Source organism: Nicotiana attenuata, chromosome 5 (assembly GCF_001879085.1).
Source record: "Nicotiana attenuata strain UT chromosome 5, NIATTr2, whole genome shotgun sequence".
In the NCBI taxonomy this organism is placed as follows: Eukaryota; Viridiplantae; Streptophyta; class Magnoliopsida; order Solanales; family Solanaceae; genus Nicotiana; species Nicotiana attenuata.
Genome location: NC_031993.1, coordinates 23,848,195 through 23,873,095, shown reverse-complemented (window position 1 = coordinate 23,873,095; position 24,901 = coordinate 23,848,195). Strand labels below are relative to the sequence as shown.

Here is a 24,901-nt window from a genome sequence, read left to right as displayed (position 1 = left end):
TATATATATATATATATATCACTCTGTGTGTGTGTGTGTGAAACAATAGAGTAACAATTAGCAGAGTGTCCTCTTTATGATAAAGTTGAACAGAAGTGACGTTAAAAAAGGGATTTTTCCCAAAGGTACAAAAGTAGGATAATTTTATGTAACGACCCGACTGGTCGTTTTTCTTTCTAGAACCCCGTTCTCCTAAATAAGACTTCTCGCTTTTGCTTTTACTGATTTATGACTTGCGGGAATGGTTGGTTCGGGATTTGGAAGAGTTAGGATTAAAATCGGAACACTTGGTTCCTTAGGGTTGGCTTAAAAGGCCAAGTTTGACTTCGGTCAACATTTTGAGTAAACGACATTGGAATCGAGATGTGAAGGTTCCAACAGGTTCGTACGGTGATTTCGGACTTAGGCGTATGCTCGGATCGGGTTTTGGATGACCCGGGAGCATTTTGGCGCCCAATAGTGAAAGTTGGTTCTTGAAGGTTTTTAGAAGTTCTTTAAATTTTGTTTGGAGCGGATTTTTGTGATATCTGGGTCCAACTGAAATTTTGAGACCGTAAATAGTACCATAATGTCATTTATGACTGCACGCAAAATTTGGTGTCATTCCGAGTAGTATTAGTACGTTTCGGTGCATTGGAAGTAAATTGAAGAACTTGATGTTCTTAAGTTTGATTCAATTGGTTTTAGGGTGTGACTCTTAGTTTTGATGTTGGTTCGGGCATTTGAGAGTTCGAGCGATTCCGTGTTATGATTCAAAACTTATTGGTATGTTCGGGCGGGACCCCGGAGGCCCCGAGTGCCAATCAGACGAGGCTCGGACCAAGTTGAGAATTTGGAACCACAGTTGAGTGCACCAGACCTGTCATAACCGCACATGCGGTTGGTCGGCAGCAGGTGCGAGCCAAGATGCATAGAAGCGGTCCATGAGGGGCAGGCCAGGCTTCGCAGGTGCGGCCCTCGTTCCGTAGAAGCTAGACCGCAGATGCGGCCTTCTGACCGCATGTGCGACGCCAGCCAACCCAGCCCATTTTCGCAGAAGCGGACACTTGTTCGCAGAAGCGAGGGCGCAGATGCGGCCCACTAACCGTAGGTGCAAAAAAGCTAGAGGCAGTGAGGTTCATTTAATACGGGACTTAGGCATTTTTGACTCATTTCACTCCATTGTTGGGCGATTTTTGGAGCTTCTTGAGAGGAGATTTTGGAGGTAAGTAATTCCTACCATGTGTGAATTAAGTACTTAGATTATGGGTAGATTAACATGTATGGAATTGTGAAAATCATGGATTTAGAGGAAAACCTAGGGTTTTGATAAAAATGAGATCCTACCACGAAAATGATTATGAAACTTAGTGAAAATTATATATTATGTTCCTTAGGTCATGGGTAATAACTTCGTTAGAAAATTTCTAGAATCCGGGCACGTGGGCCCGAGGGTAAAATTTAGGAATCTTGCCTTTGGGGTTGGGTAATCACTGTAATAGTTAGAATTGAACTTTTGAACTTATAATGATTGGTTTTTGCACTATTTGAATAGTTCTGGATTGTTCGGCTCCGATTTGAGGGTTTGAGCGCATTCTTGAGTTTAGAAGTAGGCTTTGAGGCGAGGTAAGTCTCTTTTCTAACCGTGTAAGAGGGAAATTGGCCCATAGGTGAACTTAATTAATATGTGATTATTTGTGGGGGCTATGTACACACAAAGCGACGAGAGTCCGTACGCAACTACTATTGTGTTATGACCAGGTATTTTTAGATTTACACCATGCTTTGTGGACACCATTATTTGATTATACATGCTAATTGTAACAAAAGGAATTAAGTTGAGGATTTTTATGGATTTAAAGGTTTCAAGTTGAATTGTCTTTATTTTTAAAAGAATCAAGAAAGGAATATTATTTAAATGATAAATTATACTTGACCGCATCGCACGCATGATCCGCGAGCGGGGAAATTCCTTAAATTTATATTTGACCGCGTCGCATGTATGATTCGGGAGAGAAGTGAATAGATGCATCTATGGTTCGGGTCGTTCGACTCTCGCTACTGCACAATTTACATTTATGTTGGATCGGGCCGGACATCCTCGGTGGTATTTGTGTGTGATAATAGAACTGGAGCTCTTTATAGTTTGTACAATTTGCTGCTTGAAAGGTGACTTGTTTTTAATGAAGAAAGTGCCTTGATTTCTTAAATATGATGGAAGGATTTTCTAGTTATTATTCTTGTTCTCATCTTATTATTATCTACATACATTATGATTTAAATTTGGAACTTCACATTATTATATTGTTGGCCCTAGTAAGTGTCGGATTCGACCCCTCGTCGCTACTTCTTCGAGGTTAGACGAGATACTTACTGGGTACATATTTTTATGTACTCACGCTACACTTTTATACTTGATTGTACAGGATTCTAGGCATGTGCATCTGGCCACCAGTCCGGCGCGTAGATTGAATCCCCAGCTTGAGACTTCCCGGTGAGCTGCCTTTTTGAGCCGTCCTGCAGCAGCTAGTGTCTCTCTTATACTTTATTTTCTGTTTATTTCCTTCCAGATAGTAGGCTAGAATTTGTTTGTATATTCTACAAGATTGCCCACATACTTGTGACACCAGGTCTTAGCACATATATTAATAGACTTATGGTTTTGGTTTGTTAACATGATTACAATTTGTACTGATTGCTTCCATTTATTTATGTTAAAGATGAAAAATCCTCAATCTTTTCTTAAAATAAGGAAAAAGCCATTGTTTACTAATTTATCTAAAAAGGGAAATCACTAGTTGATCAGTGTTGGCTTGCCTAACAACGGTGTTGGGCGCCATCACGGCCTATAATGGAATTAGGTCATGACAATATGGTATCAGAGCACTAGGTTCACGTAGGTCTCACAAGTTATGGGCAGGCCTAGAAGAGTCTTGCGGATTAGTATGGAAACGTCTGTACTTATCTTTGAGAGGCTATAGGGTGTTAGGAAACTACTCTTTATTCATCTCCTATCGTGCACTTTATGGTGTACTAAATTTCCTTCTTCTATTCTCTCACAGATGGTGAGGACGCGTACGACAGACGTTCCAGACCCGGAAGGAGCTGCTCCCCCGGTTGCTAGAGGCCGAGGCAGAGGCTGGGGGAGGGCAGCGGCCCGAGGTAGGGGACAAGGGCGTCCCAGAGCTACCCCAGTAGCACCGCCAACAAATCCAGTGCAAGATCCCGTCATGGAGGAGCAGGGCGAGGTGCCTGTTCCAGAGCCAGCCCCGGTAGATTTGATGACGGCGCCGGGCTTTCAGGAGGTCATGGGCCATATGCTGCGGTTCATGGATTCTATGACTCAGGCTGGTTTATTTCCAGCAGACCTAGCCACATACCAGGCGGGAGGGGGAGCACAGACCCCTGCCGCTCAGGTTCCTGGGCATACAGCTGCAGTGTATCAGACACCGGGTACACTACCCGTGGATGGGGCCCAGCCAGTTGCAACAGCTGTACCTGAGCCTAGACCAACTGCGACCGGCGAGCTGCAGAAGCTCTTGGACAGATGGACTAGGCTACACCCTCCTGTCTTTGGAGGTGAATGACATGAGGACCCCGAGGACTTCATTGATAGGTGCAGGGACAGACTGCACAACATGAGGATATTAGAGTCGCATGGGGTGAATTTCACTACTTTCTAGTTGGAGGGCAGGGCCCGCAGATGGTGCCAGTCTTATCTTCTCGGCAGGCCAGTGGGTTCTCCTCCCAAGACTTGGGACCAATTTACACGACTTCTATTGGACAAGTATATTCCACCCTCTCAAAGAGAAGAGTTGCAATGCCAGCTTGAGCAGCTCGAGCAGGGTTAGATGTCTGTGATCGATTATGAGGCGAGATTTTCTGAGTTGTCTCGCCATGCACTTATGATACTTCCTACAGACGCAAAGAGAGTGTGGAGATTTGTTGCAGGGTTGCACCCCGGCATTCGGGCTAGCATGGCCTGAGAGGTTGAGATGGGTACTAATTATAAGCTAGTGGTGGAGATTACTCGGAAGATTGAGGGCTATCGCAGAGGGGTAGAGAGTAGATGCAGCAGGAAAAGAGGAACTGATTCTCTCGAGAGTTTAGAGGTGCCCCGGCTAGGGGCAGAGGTTAGTTTGGGAGGGGTCATCCTAGCAGGCCCACATATCCAGAACCACCACCACCTCCTCGGGATGCTCCAGCGTGACCCTATTTTAGCTTTATGCCAGAGAGTTCTTACCGCCCACCAGTTCATCAGGGTTCTTCCAGTGCCTATTTTAGTGCCATGCTAGAGAGTTCATACCGCCTACCAGCCATTCAGGGTTCTTCTAGTGGGTATTCAGGCCATCATGGTCAGACTTTGGGACAGCAGTCTATGGTAGCGAGATGTTGTTACGAGTGTGGAGATCCGGGTCACATAAAAAGGACTTGCCCCAGACTTCGGGGCAAGGTAGTACATCAGGGTCATCAGCCCATGATTGCATCACCAGCCGCCCGACCGCCCAGAGGTGGGGGGACAGGCTGGTAGGGGCCATCCTAGAGGTGGAGGCCAGGCAGAGGGAGGCCAGCCAACTATTGTTTAGTTAGATGGAGGGCAGACAGCCGGCGCTGTAGCTAGATTCTATGCTTTTCCGGCCAGACCAGATGCAGTGGCCTCAGATGCCGTGATTAGAAGTATTATTTCTGTTTGCTGTAGGGATGCTTCGGTGTTATTTGATCCAGGGTCAACCTATTCATATGTGTCTTCTCTGTTTGCTCATTTTCTGGATATTCCTCGTGATTCCTTGGGTACTCTTTTTTATCTGTCCACTCTTGTGGGCGATCCTGTTGTTGTGGATCGTATCTACCAGTCGTGTGTGGTCACATTCTGTGGTTACGAGACTAGATCGGACCTTCTGTTACTTGATATGATCGACTTTGAGGTCATCCTGGGCATGGACTGGTTATCCCCATATCACGCAATCCTTGATTGCCACGCCAAGACTGTCAATTTAGCAATGCCAAAGTTGCCGAGATTGGAGTGGAAGGGTTCCTCCATTAGTATATCTAGTCAGGTTATCTCTTTTCTGAAGGCTCGACATATGGTCGAGAAGGGTTGTTTGGCTTATCTAGCTTATGTTTGGGACACCATCACAGAGTCTCCGACGATTGATTCAGCGCCAGTAGTCTGGGAGTTTGCCGATATGTTTCCTTCTAACCTTCCGGGCATGCCGCCAGATCGTGATATTGATTTTTGTATTGATTTGGCTCCAGGTACCCAGCCTATATCGATCCCACCATATCGTATGGCTCCGAAAGAGTTGAAGGAGCTGAAAGAGTAGCTTGAAGAGTTATTAGAAAAGGGTTTTATCAGACCATGTGTATCACCTTGGGGTGCACTAGTGTTATTTATGAAGAAGAAAGATGAGACTGTGCGGATGTGCATTGATTACCGCCAGTTGAACAAAGTTACCATCAAGAACAAGTGCCCGTTACCCTGTATTGATGATTTGTTCGACCAGTTGCAGGGTGCTAGGGGGTTTTCTAAGATCGACTTGAGATCGGAGTACCATCAGTTGAAGATTTGGGACTCAGATGTTCCGAAGACTGCTTTCCGTACCAGATATGGCCAATATGAGTTCCTAAAGATATCCTTCGGCTTGACTAATGCCCCAGCGACATTTATGTATTTGATGAACCTAGTGCTCAGGCGTTATATTGTTTCCTATGTTATCGCCTTCATTGATGACATCTTGATTTACTCACATAGCCTGGGGGAGCACGAGCAACATTTGAGAGTAGTGCTTCAGACATTGTGAGAATAAAAACTATATGCTAAGTTCTCCAAGTGTGAGTTTCGGCTAGAGTCTGTGGCATTCTTGGGGCATGTTGTATCAGGAGAGGGTATTAAGGTGTATCCCAAGAAGATTGAGGCAGTTCAAAGTTGGCCATGTCCCACTTTGGTGACTGAGATTAGGAGTTTCCTTGGTTAGCAGGTTATTATCGCCGGTTTGTGCAGGGCTTTTCATCCATTGCAGCATCTTTGACTAGATTGACCCAGAAGGGTGCTCCGTTCCATTGGTCCGATTATTGTGAGGCGAGCTTTCAGAAGCTCAAGAAAACTTTGACTACAACACTGGTTCTAGTGTTGCTTTCCGGTTCAGGGATGTATACGGTGTATTGTGACGCTTCACGCATTGGCTTGCGTTATGTATTGATGCATAAGGGGCTGAGTTATTGCATATGCTTCACGTCAGCTGAAGATTCATGAGAAGAATTACCCCGTGCACGACCTAGAGTTAGCCGCGATTGTTCATGCTCTTAAGATATGGAGGCATTATCTGTATGGGGTGTCATGTGAGGTTTATACTGATCATCGCAACCTACAGTATTTGTTCAATCAAAGGGATCTCAATTTGAGGCAGCTTAGGTGGCTTGAGCTATTGAATGATTATGACATCACCATCCTTTATTATCCAGGCAAGGAAAATGTGGTCACAGATGCCTTAAGCACGAAGGCAGAGAGTATGAGTAGCTTGGCATTCATTTCAGCAGAGGAGAGGCCACTAGCTTTGGACATTCAACCCTTGGCTAACAGACTTGTGAGGTTGGGCATTTCAGAGCCCAACCGAGTTCTTGCATGTGTTATTGCCCAGTGTTCATTATCGGGGCAGATCAAGGCTCAATAGTTTGATGATCTGCATTTGGCAGTTCTCAGAGAGACGGTACTACAGGGTGGTGCCAAGGAGGTTTCTATTGGCGAGGGTGGTGTTCTGTGACTCCAGGTCGCCTATGTGTTCCTAATGTTGATGGCTTGAGGGAGAAGATTCTAGAGGAGGCACACAGTTCTTAGTATTCTATTCATCTAGGTGCTACGAAGATGTATCGTGACATGAGACACCATTACTGGTGGCGGCGGATGAAGAAAGACATAGTTGAGTATGTGGCTAGGTGCTTGAATTGCCAGTAGGTTAAGTATGAGCTCCAGAGGCCAGGTGGCCTACTTCAGCGGATGACTATACCTAAGTGGAAATGGGAGCATTACTATTGACTTTGTAGTTGGGTTACCGCGGACCTTGAGTAAGTTTGATGCAGTTTGGGTCATTGTCGACAGGTTGACCAAGTCGGCACACTTCATTCTGGTTGTGACTGCATATACTTCAAAGAAGTTGGCCCAGATTTATATTCGGGAGAGAGTTCGGTTGCACGGTGTGCCTGTTTCCATCATATCAGATAGAGGCCCTCAGTTCACTTCACATTTCTGGAGAGTCGTACAAAGTGAGTTGGGGACCTGTGTAGAGCTCAGTACATCATTCAATCCACAAACCGACAGGCAGTCAGAGCGGATAGTTCAAATATTGGAGGATATGCTAAGAGCATGTGTGATTGACTTTGGGGGACAGTGGGATCAGTTCTTGCCTTTGGCCGAGTTTGCTTACAACAACAGTTATCAGACCAGCATCGAGATTGCTCCATTTGAGGCTTTATATGGTCCGCGATGCCGTTCTCCCATCGGGTGGTTTGAGCCCGGCGAGGCTAAGTTATATGGTACTGATTTGGTAAAGGATGCCTTGAAAAAGGTAAAGTTGATCGAGGAGCGACTTCACACAGCACAGTCCAGACAGAAGAGCTACGCGGATCAGAAGGTGCGTGATGTATCATTTATGATCGGCGAGAAGGTTCTCTTGAAAGTCTCACCGATGAAGGGTATTATGAGATTCGGAAAGAAGGGCAAGTTGAGCCCAAGTTTTATAGGCCCATTTGAGGTGTTGAGGCGAGTTGGGGAGATTGCTTATAAGCTTGCTTTACCTCCTATCCTATCAGGGGTTCATCCAGTTTTTCACGTGTCTATGCTCCACAGATATCACGTCGACTTGTCTCATATGTTAGACTTCAATGCTATTCAGCTAGATGAGAACTTGGGTTATGAGGAGGAGCCAATTGTTATTGTTGCTAGACAAGATCGCCAGTTGAGATCCAAGAGGATTTCCACGGTAAAGGTTCAATTGAGGGGCCAACCGGTTGAGGAGGGCCAAAGTGGTCGAGGAGGCGACCTGGGCGTTTGAGGAGGACATGCGGAGCAGATATCCACACTTATTCAGCACTTCAGGTATGAATCTAAACACGTTCGAGGATGAACGTTGGTTTAAGAGGGTGAGAATGTAGCGACCCGACCGGTTGTTTTGCTTTCTAGAACCCCGATCCCCTAAATAAGACTTCCCGTACTTGCTTTTACTGATTTATGACTTGCAGGAATTGTTGGTTCAGGATTTGGAAGAGTTTGTATTGAAATCGGAACACTTGGTTCCTTAAGGTTGGCCTAAAAGGCCAAGTTTAACTTCGGTCAATATTTTGAGTAAACGACCTCTCAATCGGAACTTGAAGGTTCCAATAGGTTCGTATGTTGATTTTGAACTTGGGCGTATGCTCGGATTGGGATTTGGATGACCCGGGAGCGTTTTGGCTCCTAATAGTGAAAGTTAGTTCTTGAAGGTTTTTAGAAGTTCTTTAATTTTGGTTTGGAGTAGGTTTTTGTGATATCGAACCGGAATGCCGAGACGGGGAATAGTTCCATAATGTCATTTAAGACTTGCACATAAAATTTGGTGACATTCTGAGTAGTATAAGTATGTTTCGGCACATTGGAAGTAAATTGAAGAACTTGAAGTTCTTAAGTTTGATTCAATTGGTTTTAGGGTGTGATTCTTAGTTTTAATGTTGTTTTGGGCGTTCAGAGAGTTTGGGCGAGTCTGTTTTATGATCCCAAACTTATTGGTATGTTCGAGGGGGGCCTTGGCGGCCCCGAGTGCCAATCGGACGAGGCTCGGACTAAGTTGAGAATTTGGAACCACAGCTGAGTGCACCAGAGCTGTCATAACCGCACCTACAGTTGATCCGCCGCAGGTGCGAGCTCACTAGTCCAAGCCAAGATGCGCAGAAGCGGTCCGATATGAACTTTTGAACTTATAATGATTTGTTTTTACACTATTTTAATAGTTTTGGATTGTTCGGCTCCGATTTGATGGTTTGAGCCATTCTTGAGTTTAGAAGTAGGCTTTGAGGCGAGGTAAGTCTCTTTTTTAACCTTGTAAGAGGGAAATTTCCCCATAAGTGAACTTAACTAATATGTGATTATTTGTGGGGGCTACGTATGCACGAAGTGACGAGAATCCGTACGTAGCTACTATTTCTGTTATGTCCGGGTAGATTTAGGTTTACACCATACTTTGTGGACACCATTATTTGATTATACGTGCTAATTGTAACAAAAGGAATTAAGTTGAGGATTTCAAAGGATTTAAAGGTTTCAAGTTGAATTGTCTTCATTTTTAAAAGAATCAAGGTAGGTTTATGATTTAAATGATAAAATTATACTTGACGGTCGCACGCATGATCCGCAAGCGGGGAAATGCCTTAAATTTATATTTGACCGCATCGCATGTATTATTCGCGAGCGGGGCGAATAGATGCATCTATGGTTCGAACTGTTCGATCCTCGGCAATGCGCAATTTACTATGTTGGATCGGGCCGAACGTCCTCGGTCGTATTTGTATGTGATAATAGAACTGTAGCTCTTTATAGTTTGTACAATTTGCTGCTTGAAAAGTCACTTGTTTTAAATGAAGATAGTGCCTTGATTTCTTAAATATGATGGAAGGATTCCAGTTATTATTCTTGTACTGAGCTTATTGTTATCTACATACATTATGATTTAAATTTGGAACTTCACATTATTATATTGTTGGCCCTAGTAAGCGTCGGAGTCGATCTCTTGTCACTACTTCATTGAGGTTAGACGAGATACTTACTGTGTACATATTTTTATGTAGTCACGCTACACATCTGTACTTGATTGTACAGGATTCGAGGCAGGTGCATCTGGCCACCAGTCCGACGCTTAGATTGATTCCCTAGCTTGAGACTTTTCCGGTGAGTTGCCCTTTTGAGCCGTCCTGCAGCAGCTGGAGTCTTTCTTATGCTTTATTTTCTGTCTATTTCCTTCCAGACAGTAGGCTCGCATTTATTTTGTATATTCTACTAGATTGCCCACATACTTGTGACACCAGGTCTTGGTACACACATTAGTAGACTTATGGTTTTGGTTTGTTCACTTGATTACGATTCGTACTGATTGCTTCCATTTATTTATGTTAAAGTTGCAAACTCCTAAATCTTTTTTAAAAATAAGGAAATGCCATTGTTTACTAATTTATCTAAAACGGAAAATCACTAGTTGATCAGTGTTGGCTTGCGTAACAACGGTGTTGGGCGCCATCACGTCCTATAATGAAACTGGGTCGTGAAAATATATATACAACTGTCACGACCCAAATCCCAAACCCGGCCGTGATGGCGCCTCTCGTGAAGATAAGGCCAGCCAGAACAACTCAACACTTCTTTTAACAATTTATTTAGCATTTAATAAATCCAAACACGTGTAAATCATTCATAAATGCGGAAAAAAAAAACAGTGATACTAATAAGGCAACCAACCCGACACAGCCCAAACCGGGATGTCACAAGTCATGAGCTACTACGGAGTTGCTATATGTCTACGAAATAGAATATCTGATACAATCGTCTGAAGGAACTGTAAATAACATGAAATAGGGGAATCAAGGGGCTGCGGACATCAACAGCTACCTCGAAACTCCACCTCCCTCCTGGTCTGGAAAGAATATCAGTGCTCAGGTGCGGACTCTGCACACATGGTGCAGGGAGTAATGTGAGTACTCCGACCCAGTGAGCAATAATAATAAATAATAACCGAAGATAAGAAAACACATAACAGCACAAGGCAATTCTATATCAGGCAGTAAATCATTAAAGCAGTAAAAATCCGTAAAGAGTCAAATAAAATCTCATTTTTAAAGATAGGTAAATTAGGTAAAACAGTAAATGAATAGTGAATAGTAAAGCTGCCCCTAGGGCGCAGTATCAATCGCTCAGTACAGTAACAGCCCCTCGGGCTCAATCTCAGTCACACGGCATAGTATCAGGCCCTCGGGCTCACTCTCAAATCACATGGGTACCCGCACTCACTGTGGGTGTCCAGACTCCGGAGGGGCCCCTTACGGCCCAAGCGCTATATCAACATAAGGCCTGAAAGCCTTCTCACATCGCGCATAAGGCCGGAAAGCCTCCTCACATCACACTCGAGGCCTGAAAGCCTCCTCACATCACACTCAAGGCCTGAAAGCCTTCTCACATAACACTCGAGGCCTGAAAGCCTTCTCACATAACACTCGAGGCCTGAAAGCCTTCTTAGTTCAGGAAACATCATAAGCCCCTCGGGCATCATTAAAATAATAGTGCTCAGCCCAAGCAACAGTGGAAATATCATTAAAGTCTCGAAATTCAATTAAAGCGGCTGAGTTTGTAAAACAGTATAATCATTAGGACTGAGTTCAAGTATTATATCAAAATAGCGAGGAAACAGTGATAGCAATCTCCGAAGGATTCAAGTAGTCGGCATTAAGCCCAAAATATGGCAATAAGCCCAAATCATGATGATAAACAGAACAGCTCAGTCAAATACGCGGTAAAATATCAAACGGGACGGACCAAGTCACGATCCCCAGTAGTAATCAACCCCGCGCTCGCCATTAAGCGCGTGTTTCACCTCACTATAGCACTACGTTGTGCAAATCCGGGGTTTCAAACCCTCAGGATATCATTTACTATCATTACTCACCTCATGCCGGCCAAAATCCTAGCTCGCTATGCCCTTGCCTCGCAAATCGACCTCCTCGCGCGTCGAATCTGATCAAAACCACAATGAATACGTTTTAATAGGCTAAGGGAACATAACCCAATCGAAAAGACTCGAAAAATATCGAAATTCACGAAATTTGCAAAACCCGAGCCCCGGGCCCACTTCTCGAAAATCAGAAAATTTAACATCATCGGATTCCTTATCTCGCCACGAGTCTATACATACCAAAATCTCCCAAATCCGAGCCCAAATGACCCATCAGATCCCACTTTGAAATATCAAATTCCAAGCCCTAGCTTTTTCCCCTTTTGATGAATTTTTCATAAATTTCTATGTTAATTCTACCATTAAATCATGTATTTAGGTCATAGAACTCACCTCCAATCACACCCAGTCGAAATCACCTTCAATTCTCGTCCAAAAGCTCTCAAGGTTGCTCAAAAATGGTGGAAATAAACCTTAGCTCGCGGAACAAAATGAGCTTTTAAAACCCTTCTCTGATCAGTCATTTTCGCATCTGCGATAAATGAACCGCACCTGCGGTTACCGCTTCTGCGGTCAAGCCTCCGCTTCTGCCGAACCTCCCTTGCATGCACGGACCGCTTCTGCGGTCATTAACCGCATCTGCGGAGACCGCACCTGCGGAAATCATCCGCTTCTGCGGAATTTCTCCAAATGGCCAACACCCGCACCTGCGATCCCTTATTCCCATCTGCGGCCCCTTTTCCGCAGATGCGGAAATACCAGATACCAGCAATCTTCAGAAATGCATCAAGTCCAAAATTCATCCCGATGGCCATCCGAAATCACCCCGAGGCCCCCGGGTCCTCAACCAAAAGTGCCAACCCATCCTAAAACATCATTCAAACTTGCTCCAATCATCACAACACCACAAACAACACCAAAACTATCAAATTACATCGGATTCAAGCCTAAGTTCTTCTAAAACTTCCGAATTACGCATTTGATCAAAAACCCGACCAAAACACCTCCGAATGACCTGAAATTTTGCACACACATCCCAAATCACTAAACGAAGCCACAACAACTCTCAGTATTCCATTCCGACCCTCGGATCAAAATTTCACCTATCAATCGGAATTCGCCAAAATACCAACTTCGCCAATTCAAGCCTAATTCTACACCGGACCTCCAAAATCAATTCCGATCACACTCCTAAGTCACAAATCATCCCCCGAAGCTAACCGAAACACCGGAAATCACATCCGAACCCTCTAACTCATAAGTCAATATCCGGTTGACTTTTTCCAAAACAAACCTTCCTTAAAATGACTAAGTGTCTCATTTCCTTCTAAAACCAATCCAATTCGATTCATTCACCCAAGACTCTTATAATGAAACATAAGGAAGCAGAAATGGGGAAAACGGGGCGGTAACTCACGTGACGACGGGCCGGGTCGTCATAACAACGTAACTTTTTAATATCTAAAATTCTTTCACAACATACAACATACATGTTGCATATAAAATTTTTATTTTATACAAATCCTGTGAAAATATGCAACTTACTACAATTTGCACACAATTAATTTTTTATGTATTTTGTCTCCCTCTTTGAGTTTCAATATGAAATTTCAAGCAAAATCAAATATAATCTTCACCAAACTCCCTTAGAATTGATATATAAACTCCAAAAAATATTCTCAATCTTTATAACAATACTCAATCCAAACAAATAACAATTTTTGTAAAATTTTATTTTTTTAATTTAAAACTTCAAAGTATTTTAATGGCTAAAAGCTCTTAATGGATTTTAATTAGATTTATTATTTTGGATAAAATGATTGAGATCTTCTCTACAGTGTCTAAAGCATAATTCTTTAATTTAATAGCTTGAAGCCTTAGTTATTGATGATGTAAAGCAAAAGTTTCTAATTATATACATACTAGACGTGTGCAGGCCTGTGCCACCCAACATAAAGATGTTCTAAATTAGTTCTGACATTATTATGCGACTGTATACGAAGGAATAATATCAAATAGAGATGTTCTTGACATTGCTATGCTTCTCTCTTCTATTAAATCTTCTAAAGACATTTGTGATCTACAACATTTTAGTATTTAGCAATGCACGGTTGCATGAATGCTTTGAATAGGAGGTGATTCAGTATAAAAGTCTGGTGCATATAACCTGTAATCTACTTGTTAGATCTTCTTCAAAGCCATCCAATGGCTTTGTTTCCTATCAAACATAAAGAACATTTGGTTGAAGGTAGAGACGGCGAAAGACTATTTTTATAATAAGTGGAAGTACTTGCATATAGAATTACAAAAGGTCATGCTTTTCTGCAATGCTATTTTACAATACAATAAACCTTGCTGGATAAATAAATTCATTCATCAGCTCTGACTTCTTTTACCAGAAAGCCAGTACATTTGTACAATTTATGGGATAACTACTACTATTCAAATTCCAAATAAGAGCAAGATCTGTCGGCTATAATTTGAGGCAGGTCATATATTCCTCCAAATCCATCAAAAAACATATAGGATTAGAGGAGACAAAGTAGGACTTCCTTTATTTTTTCAAAGTTCTCTTATCTTCATTGCTTCTTCAGCTTTGAGCAAATAACTTTACACTGGTAAATGGAAAGACATGGAAGATATAATAGAATTACCAACTGAAAGAAAAAAAAATAAAACACACTTTTCTTTCCTGCATCTATTTAGCACAAGAGACGTGACACCGGCCTAAGAATAAAGCAACTTATCGAGCCCAAAGAAAAGCCAGTAAGTTACTTTTAAATGACATGCGAATGAACTGTACCTCTCTTCGAGGGTATTCAGACCAATCATTACAAGTGACCCATGCATGGGACATAAATCAAATACATATGATTCAAGCATACAACTTCTAGATATTCACAAACTACAAGTACTCTCCAATAACACTCATACTCGAGCTTCGTACTGTGTGTAAATTTTGCAAAAGACGTTCAACCACAACTTTTTATATCAACTAAAGGAAAAAATGATGCTAGATACACTAACAACTTTAGTAAAGTAAGGAATCACTTGCAAACTCCTGAGTAGGAGTTGATATGTTAGGATCGAAAAGTCAGGTGTTATGTGGAAGCTAGTAAAGCAAATGTTGAACAACGATAAACCACACATAACAAAGAGAAATCTGCCAAAAGAGACACAAACATTTAACGTGGTTCGGTCAACTGACCTACGTCCACGGCGGAGATGAGCAATCCACTATAATAAAAGAGAGTACAAAACATCGAGAGAACAACCTCACGAAGAGGCAAACACAAGTGACACACTAACACTTGTCCCGTAAAGTTCTCCCCCTAAACAAGACTCTCAAGCCCCCTATGGCTACATTGTGGATGCTACTGAATGTGAAAGAAGGATCCTCAATTTATAGAAGTTCAAACATTTCCCTACAAGAAAAAGGACTAGCCAAATATTGGAGATTTATAATTTCCTTTTACAAAAAGGAAAACCCAGTTAAGGTAATTATATTGCCCTTTTCCTTCAAAAGATAGGAAAACCAAATATGGTAAGAAAATTATGGCAAACACCTAACAATTCTCCCCCTTGGCCTGAATTTTCTGAGAAAATAAACTTGATCCACCTTCTTCACATAGCCTTCAACAGGTCGCATCTCCAGATCTCCGCCACAAAGTTTGTCTCAACGTGCGTAGCACTCGGGTCAAATTTCTCAGACAAAAAATCACGATTATCGTCAAATATGTTGCAGCTAGAACTGAACACGCCAAGATGAACCTGTCTTGAACCTCGCTCGAAGCTGGTTCTGATACCACTTGTTAAGATCGAAAAAGTCAGGTGTCATGCGGAAGCTAGTAAAGCAAACGTTGAACAACGATAAACCACACATAACAAAGAGAAATCTGCCAAAAGAGACACAAACATTTAACGTGGTTCGGTCAATTGACCTACGTCCACGGCGGAGATGAGCAATCCAATATAATAAAAGAGAGTACAAAACATCGAGAGAACAACCTCACGAAGAGGCAAACACAAGTGACACACTAACACTTGTCCCGTAAAGTTCTCCCCCTAAACAAGACTCTCAAGCCCCCTATGGCTACATTGTGGATGCTACTAAATGTGAAAGAAGGATCCTCAATTTATAGAAGTTCAAACCTTTTCCTACAAGAAAAAGGACTAGCCAAATATTGGAGATTTATAATTTCCTTTTACAAAAAGGAAAACCCAGTTAAAGTAATTATATTGCCCTTTTCCTTCAAGAGATAGGAAAACCAAATATGGTAAGAAAATTATGGCAAACGCCTAACAGTACATTCAGGACATTCCAGTGAGAGGAATGATGTACTACAGGGAGGCTCTTGAGCTTCAGTACTTCCTAGATTTTGCAGAGGACAACGGTGCTACTTGAATCTTATTGTTTCATTGTGTACTGATGTATACGTTAGACTGTGAGTTGGATGTGGTTGGTGCTAACTATCTACTCTTTACTTTGCAGCAACTTTTGGAGATTATCGGATCATTGATATGAATCAAAACAGATTACAAAGCACTGAAGGAGCGGGCACAGGCATTGGCAGATCTACCTGTATGCTAGCATAAGTGTACTCAAGATTATTGTTTTTTTATGAAGTAAGATGTTATATTATGCCATAAAGAAGATGCAAAGGAGTACAAAAAAATTAGTTTGCTCCTAATACAAAAAATTACTATATCTAGAGCAGGGAGTCAAACCAAGACAAAAAAACTTTGGCCTTTACACCAAGTAAGAGTGCTACTCAAGATTAAGTTTTTAGTGAAGGCAAACTTCTATCAATAAAATCTGTGAGAGAGCAGAAGCATATTGGCTTAAGTTTCGGACGAAAAACCAAAACACCAATTGATAGCATATTATATCTAAAACAAAAATGAGACCATAATAGTAAGGCTCTGAAAACCTTACACAAGACCAAAAAGTTTCCAAATTTCACTCCTATTCTTCACCTTAGCACATCTTGAATTCCTCAATCAACCATTGGATTGTTGATGTTGAAGATGCTAGCTATTTCTGATTCATGTTCCAAGAAAAGGGAGAATAACTGAAGACGGAAAAGTAAAACCTGCAGCTTGAAAAACAGAGAAGGTTGAATGATGCTTAGTTTGTATTTCAGAGACAGCAGATCCAAAAAAGAAAATGCATTAGCATCCAGAAAATAGAGAACATATTCATTTGAAGTTGAACTCCTTCGATTCAGTACGAAAAGCTACAAATATTACAACCACAAAATAACAAAAATTAAAACAATCATAAATCCACAATTTTGTATCCTAGGTTAAAATCATAAAATTCACTCATTAATAGGATTATAGTTTTCCATCTAAACTTACAAAATAATGAAAAGAAAATTTCCGTTCGACTATTGCTTCTCCGACATATAGACTTCTAATGTAACACTTCAGAAATTTAGATTGACAGGATGTTATATGGTGCTGGATTTATAGCGCAACTCAGTACCTGAAGATAGAAGACTATGAAATAGAGATTCTTAGTTTTTGTGTTTGCGAGTAAATGTGGTGGCTACACGGTTGAGAGACACGTTTAAAGTCTAATGTAAAATGACAAAAATATCCTAAACTTTTCCCAAAGGACTTGAAGCAGCCAGGTCGAAACCCTGGCTCTTTTATAATATAGTAAAACTTGAAACTGTAGCATCTAATTCTAACTGGATAGAAAGATTAGATCTCTAAAATTCTTTGGAGGCATGAGAAAGTGGAAAGATTGAAACCTATAATGGGAAACATTGGAGCATAATTCCCTTACTTTGTATACATTAATAAAGAGAATTTTACGAAATTGTCCTAAATTAGTCCTAATTTACCAACCTCTAACCTATAATCATATACTTATCAAAACTAACCAAGTACATATAAAAATTGAAAACCCAAATAAATTAGGATTCTTTCTCTCCAAAAATCACATGCAAAGATCTCCTTCCATATATTTACGCCTGATCAGCAACATTAGATGCAAGACGCAAAGGAAATTTCATGGATGAGGTAGCAAACAAGGTGATATATATATATATATATATATATATATATATATATATATATATATATATATACACACAAAATTCCAAAAATGAAAGCAAAAAGGGACCTTTTTCAATGGGTATAATTGAAATTTATTGAAAACATATAGATGAATAAATATACAAATTTGAGAAAGATTGGAGGTGATTTGGACTGACTTGGTATCAAAATTAGTAGTTAAAATCGAGTTTAAAAAAATCTCTATGACACATGTAGGGGTGTTTATGGACCGGTTTGGTTCGATTTTATCAAAATCAAACCAGACTAACTATATCGGTTTGGATTGGTTCGATTTTGTCGGATTTTTCGGATTTTCCGAGTTTGTTTTCCTTATATTGGTATTATTTTAATCTTGCTTTGTTAAATTTTTGATAAGTAAATATATGTTTAGTAAATATTAAAAATATTCACAAATATATATTCTATTAAAATATTCTTATGGAAGATTTTCCTTAGTAACACACGATAGTTATTTTTTAATTAGTCGTCCGATAATAATTTTAAGTTGATGTACACTTTCAAGGCTAACCAAATTTAATAATACAAAAATAATTGTGAACCTATATAATGATATGTTCTATCATACATCCTATTATTAAACGTTAATAGATATGGAGCACTTCATATTTAACTAAATATTACATTCCACAAGAGAATCACAAATTTTTTTTTGACATTTTTTTAAAGAAAATTCTATAAAAAGTTTTAAAAGTATACATAAAAATTATATATTTATATGTCGGTTTGGTTCAGGTTTTTTTACTCAATACCAAACCAAATCAAACCAAACCTAATCAGGTTTTTAATCGGTTTGGTTTGACTTTTTGGTTTGATGGGGTTTTCCGGTTCGGTTTGTACACCCCTAGGCACATGTATCAAACATATATCACGCGTGTATCTCACACACAAATATACATGGATACACATGTGATAAAAATATAATAATATGTGACACAAATGATACAAAGTGTGATACACATGTCATCTTCTACTTCGAATTTTCAGTTCAAACCACCTCCAAACTCTATCAAATCATTCCAAAATTATGATTTAAACTCCTTAAGATATATCCGACCTATTCCAAAAATACCCACTCAAAAAAATTGATATTTTTCTGGCTACAAAAGACTAATTGACTAATATTGATAATATTTTATGAATTAACTAATTTTTGTACTAACTTACCTATGAGCTGAAACAACTGGTAATTTTCCATTAATCAATATAGTCATATTAGGTGATTAAATTGGAACCTCCCCAATAGTAGTTATTACGTTTATAATTATGCATAGAAGCATGGGCTAGGAGCCACTAGCAGTGTTTTAAAAGGCTTTTCTGGGACTCGCCTCAAAACTCGCCCCAGGGCGGGGCACTATCAAAACGCCTTAAGACTTATGTTTAGGCTTAGTTCTATGAGACTTATGCCCCAAGCGCACGATTGTGCGCCCTAAATACACCTAACACTCAACGCTCAATGCTCGTAATGTCATTTAAGACTTGCACGCAAAATTTGGTGTCATTACGAATAGTATAAGTACGTTTCGGCACATTGGAAATAAATTCAAGAACTTGAAGTTCATAAGTTTGATTGAATTAGTTTTAGGGTGTACTTCTTAGTTTGAATGTTGTTTCGGGCATTCCGGGAGTTCGAGCGAGTCCGTTTTATGATTTCAAACTTGTTGGTATGTATGTGCAGGGCCCCGTGGGCCCAGAGCGTCAATCGGACGAGGCCCAGACCAAGTTGAAAGTTGGAGCAAGAGCTGAAGCTCCAACTGCTCTCATAACCGCACCTGCGGTTGGTTAGCAGCAGGTGCGAGACCGCAGAAGCGGACAACGCCTCGCAGATGCGGCCCAAGGATAGGAGCCTAGGTTCCGCAGATGCGACTCCTTTTCCGTAGAAGCGGGAGCCCGTCCGCAGAAGCGATCCCATTTGGCCCAGCCAATACCGCAGAAGCGAACACCGGTCCGCAGAAGCGGATCGGCAGGTGCGGCCTATGCACCGCATGTGCGAAAATCGCTGGGGCAGTGAGGTTCAATTAATACGGGACTTAAGCCATTTTCACTCATATTCTCTCACTCTTTGGGCGATTATTGGAGCTTTTTGAGAGAGATTTCCTCCTAGCTTTTGGAGGTAAGTAATTTCTACCTATTGTGTCACGACCCAAAATTCACTAAGGGTCGTGATGGTGACGGACACCACTGTTAGGCAAGCCAACACCAAATAATTAGTAATTTCTCGTTTTAATATTTTTGAAATCATTTCTTTTAAACATTAAACAATAAATAATAAACTTCACTGAATAAATAATGATGTCTTTACAAAATTTTATCTGCTGAACAGTCTCGTGATCATCCCAGAACCCGGTGTCACAAGTGCATGAGCAATTTCTAGGAAAAACAAGATGTAATACAATAACTGTCCGGAAAACAAAATGAACAGAAAGGAAAATACAATATAGTACTATGAAGGAGACTCTGCCGGCTGCGGGTCGTCTTGAGAGGTGCAGCTAACCTAAGTCTCCGTATCAAACATGCCGCTGCGCCTGACTAGGCCACTAGTCATACATATGCCTGTGCAACAAAAATGCACAGCAAGTATAGTATGAGTACAAAAATAACGTGTACCCAGTAAGTATCCCGTCTAATCTCGAATAAGTAGTGATGAGAGCTGGACTTTGACACTTACTAGTGGTCCAATAATATCATTATAGTAAAGAAGTGAATAAGTATGGAACAGAGCAATTATATGAAATAAATATGTTTAAAACACATAGTACCATCCCCCTTCTTCAAAATTTTACTCAAGCCTTCAGCTAGCAAGTTCCCTCCGTAACCAGAGCATATATGTACAATTATAAAGGTTTTCGTCAAGGAAGTTATCAGGATTCAAATCGGGAAAAATCCCTCAGATTCACTGGCTTCTTGCCAAGTGTTACGCGCGATTCCATAAGTATAATACATACATACATATATATATATATATATATATATATATATATATATATACATACAGAGAGAGAGAGAGAGAGAGAGAGAGAGAGAGAGAGAGAGAGAGAGAGAGAGAGAGAGGAAATGCCGAGGCGATCGGCCAGCTCCCATGAGAGTAGTAAAATGTAATACCCCGCTCGCGAATCGTACGTGCGACGCGGTCAAATATAATTTAAGGGACTTCTCCGCTCGCGAATCATACATGCGACGGGGTCAATTATAGATTTCTTAAGTTATTATGATATTTATCATTTCTTTTCGAAAATGTGAAGTTTAATGTAAACTCTTAAAATCTCAAATTCCTCAATTCAAATTTCTTTCAACCCAATTATTATGCAACCTTAATCTTGGTTCTTCTCAAGCAAACAATAACTATAAATTAACAATAATATCAATCAAGGCATGATGTAAACGTAAAACTACCCGGACATAGGCATAGCTAGTAGCTACTTACGGACCCTTGTCACCTCGTGCGTACGTAGCCCCCTCTAATGGAAGCACATATTTAATTATTTCACATATGGGGTTAATTTCCTCTTACAAGGTTAGAAAGGAGACTCACCTCGCTCCGAAGTTCCATACCGGCTTCCAAGCCCTTCCGACGACTCAAACCGATGCTCAACCCTCCAAAACTAGCGAATAGTTATGCAAGCCCATTAATATATGCTCAATTACCCATTATAATCCAATTTGTAACAATTTCTAACCCCGATTGAAAAGTCGATAAAAATCACCCTCAGGCCCACATGCCCGGATTCCGAAATTTTTCGAAGATAAAGTTTACCCATAACCTCACGAGCTCAAATATATAATTTACTCTCAATTTCATATCCAAATTCGTGGTCAAATCCAAGAATAATTTCTAGGTTTTCCTCAAAAGCCCAAATTTATATTAATTTTCGTGTTAAAACATATACATAATCCATGTATTTAACTCAAACTAGTATAAACCACTTACCTCATGCTTTGTGGTGAAAATGGCACTCCCAAGTTGCTCCAAAATCGGCTCCCATTAAAGAAATGGAGTGAAAATGATCCAAACCCTGATTTTAAAGAAACCTCACTGCCTCCAGCCTTTTCGCACCTGCAGTCACGCGACCGCTTTTGCGGTCCCGCAGGTGCAGACCAAGTACTGTTTCTACGGCACAGGGCTCCCAGCCCATACCCGCTTCTGCGCCTTCTCTTCTGCAGGTGCGGTCCCGCTTCTTTCGAGAGATGACCGCATCTGCGGTCCCAACTCTTTCCCACCAAAATCTCAGATGTGACCACAGGGCCGCTTTTGCGGCTCCGCACCTGCGGCCCAAGCCTCGCAGGTGCGGTTACACCAGAAGGCAGCTGCTGAATTCTTCTTCTAACTCCAAATTCGATCCATTAATCACCCTGAATCCACCCGAGGCCCCCAGGACCTCATCCAATCACACAAACCGGTCCCATAACATAACGTGTACCTGCTCGAGGCCTTAAATCACATCAAACAACGCTAAAATCACGAATCACACTCCATTTCAAACTTGATGAACTTTAGAACTTCGAACTTCTTCATTCGATGCCGAAACCTATCAAATCACATCTGATTGACCTCAAATTTTGCACACAAGTCATATTTGACATTACGGACCTACTCCAACTTTTGGAATCGGATTTCGACCCCAATATCAAAAAGTCTACTTCCGGTCAAACTTCTAAAAAACCTTCAAATTTCTAAATTTAGCCAATCGACTCCAAAAAATGACTTACGGACGTCTGAATCCACTTTCGGACGAGCCCCTAATACCAGAATCACCATATGGAGCTATTCCTAGACCCAAAAATCCAAACGGACATTGATAACACCGAAATTCACTTCAAACCAAACTTATGAAATTGTCACGACCCAACCCCGGTCGTGATGGCGCCCAACACACTGCTAGGTAAGCCCGACCAATTCCATAACCTTAACCCTTTTTATACAGCTCATGATTCAATTAACACAAATAATTACTAAGTCGCAATACTGAATATCTGAACTAAAGTTAAAACATGTGGAAAACCCAAGTAGAAATACTACTACACAGCCCGAAGAATCCGGTGTCACAGGTCTGAGCCTCTAATATACGAGTGTCAACCTACTACATAATGTTCTGAAGAAATGCGAAATAAAAATAAATAGGATATATGGGAAGATCAGGACTGCGGGCGTCATGCAGCTACCTTGATGCTCCCGGATGTGATGCTCAACAAAGAAAAGTCTCACTCAGCCTCAGTGGGTGCACCTGGATCTGCACACAAGGTGCAGGGAGTAAAGTGAGTACTTCCAACTCAGTGAGTAATAAACATAAATAAAGACTGAGAATAAGAAATCCTGAATAGGCACAAAGTAATTCTATAAGTACAGAAACTTGAACCTAGCAGCATAAAATCCAGTGGAACAGTGAAAACAATTACAGAAATATCACAGCAGATAAGTAAATAAATGACAAATAATAGTATGCAATGCAACAAACCGGTACTCTCCAGTTCCCGCTGCGGCGTGCAGCCCGCTCTATTTATTTATCGTCGACGGCGCTCACTGGGGGTGTTCAGACTCCGGGAGGGGCCCCTAACGGCCCAAGCGCAATAATAAGCCATCTCGTGGCATCAACCAGGCCCTTGGCCTCATATCAATATCAATACAGTACCGCTACGGCGCGCAGCCCGATCCATAATCAGTCCAAAATCAAATAAGCCCTTCGGGCATAACAATATAGAAATATTCGGCCCAAACTTCCTTTGAAAATATTAATTAAGTTTCAAGTGAGAGAAAAGTGGCTGAGTTTGCAAAACAGTATTAAATACTAGGATTGAGTTCAATTATCTGTAAATATGGTAAGAAACCAGTAAAAACAATCCCTGAAGGATTCAAGTAGTTGGCACGAATCCCAATTATGACAATTAATTCATTTTTATAAGGGTATCACTAAGCTTCAATCAATTAGGTAGCGACTTTATTAAGCGGGACGGACCAAGTCACAATCCCCGACGGTGCTCTACCTCACGCCCGTTATCCGGCGTGCAAGTCACTTCACATAGCACTACGATTTGCAAATTCGGGGTTCCAAACCCTTAGAACAACATTTATATCTATTACTCACCTCAAGCCGGCCAAAAGTCTAGCTCGCTATGCCCTTGCCTCTCGAATCGACCTCCTCGCGCGCCGAATCTGATCAAAACCACAACGAGTACATCACAATGTGCCAAGGAACAATACCCAATCGAAAACAATCGAAAAATAGCGAAAATCTCGAAATTAGCAAAACTTGAGCCCCGGGCCCACTTCACGAAAATCAGAAAATTTAACATCAACGAGTTCCTCATCTCGCCCCGAGTCCATGCATATAAAAATTACCAAAATCGGAGTCCAAATGACCCCTCAAATCCCCATTATACCTCTCTTAAGTTTCAAGCCCTAACCTCCATTCTTAACCCTTGATTCCTTTATTTTCAGTCTAAATTCATGTATTTACACCATAAAATCATGTTTTAAGTCCAAGAATTCATACCTGATCAAAGTCCTTGAAACCTTCTTCAAAATCGCCCAAAAACTCTCCAAGTCCGAAGTGAAATAGGTTACTCTTTCAAAAATTCGCGAAGAAGACTAATTTAATATTCCGCCCAGGCTTCTCGCTTCTACGGTCCCGTTTCCGCTTATGCGGGACCGCTTCTGCGGCCATTATACCGCTTCTGCGGTTTTTCACTTAAAGGCTTCGACCGCTTCTGCGGCCCGAAAATCGCACCAGCGGGACCGCTTCTGCAGTCCACACTTCCGCTTCTACGGAACTTGCCCTGAGTCCATGACTCGCTTCTGCGACTTCCTCCTCTGCTTCTGCGTGACCGCACCTGCGGTCCCATAACCGTAGGTGCGAAAATACCAGACACCGGCAGACCTTAACCATGCAAAAATTCCGAAACTCTCCGTTTAACCATCCGAACTCAACCCGAGGCCCCCGGAACCTCAACCAAAAATACCAATGCATCCTACAACGTTATTCAAACTTGTTCCAATCATAAAAACACATCCAACAACACAAAAATTATCAATTCTCATCGAATTCAAGCCTAAGTTCTTCCAAAACTTCCGAAACACGCATTCGATCAAAAACCCAACCAAATCGCCTCCGAATCATCTGAAATTTTGCACACACATCCCAAATCACCTAACGAAGCTA

The 24,901-nt window shown here is 41.3% G+C and overlaps 1 long non-coding RNA gene across 2 annotated transcripts; it reads right to left on the bottom strand.

Moving 5' to 3' along the window:
- LOC109225515 lies at window positions 16,393-17,144 on the bottom strand. Of its 2 annotated transcripts, none has more exons than XR_002067934.1 (2): window positions 17,025-17,144; window positions 16,393-16,762 (listed from the first exon to the last, which is right to left on the bottom strand). It is a non-coding gene; the product is annotated as an uncharacterized LOC109225515 (long non-coding RNA). The 2 variants fall into 2 exon arrangements; XR_002067933.1 differs by having other exon boundaries at window positions 16,393-16,756.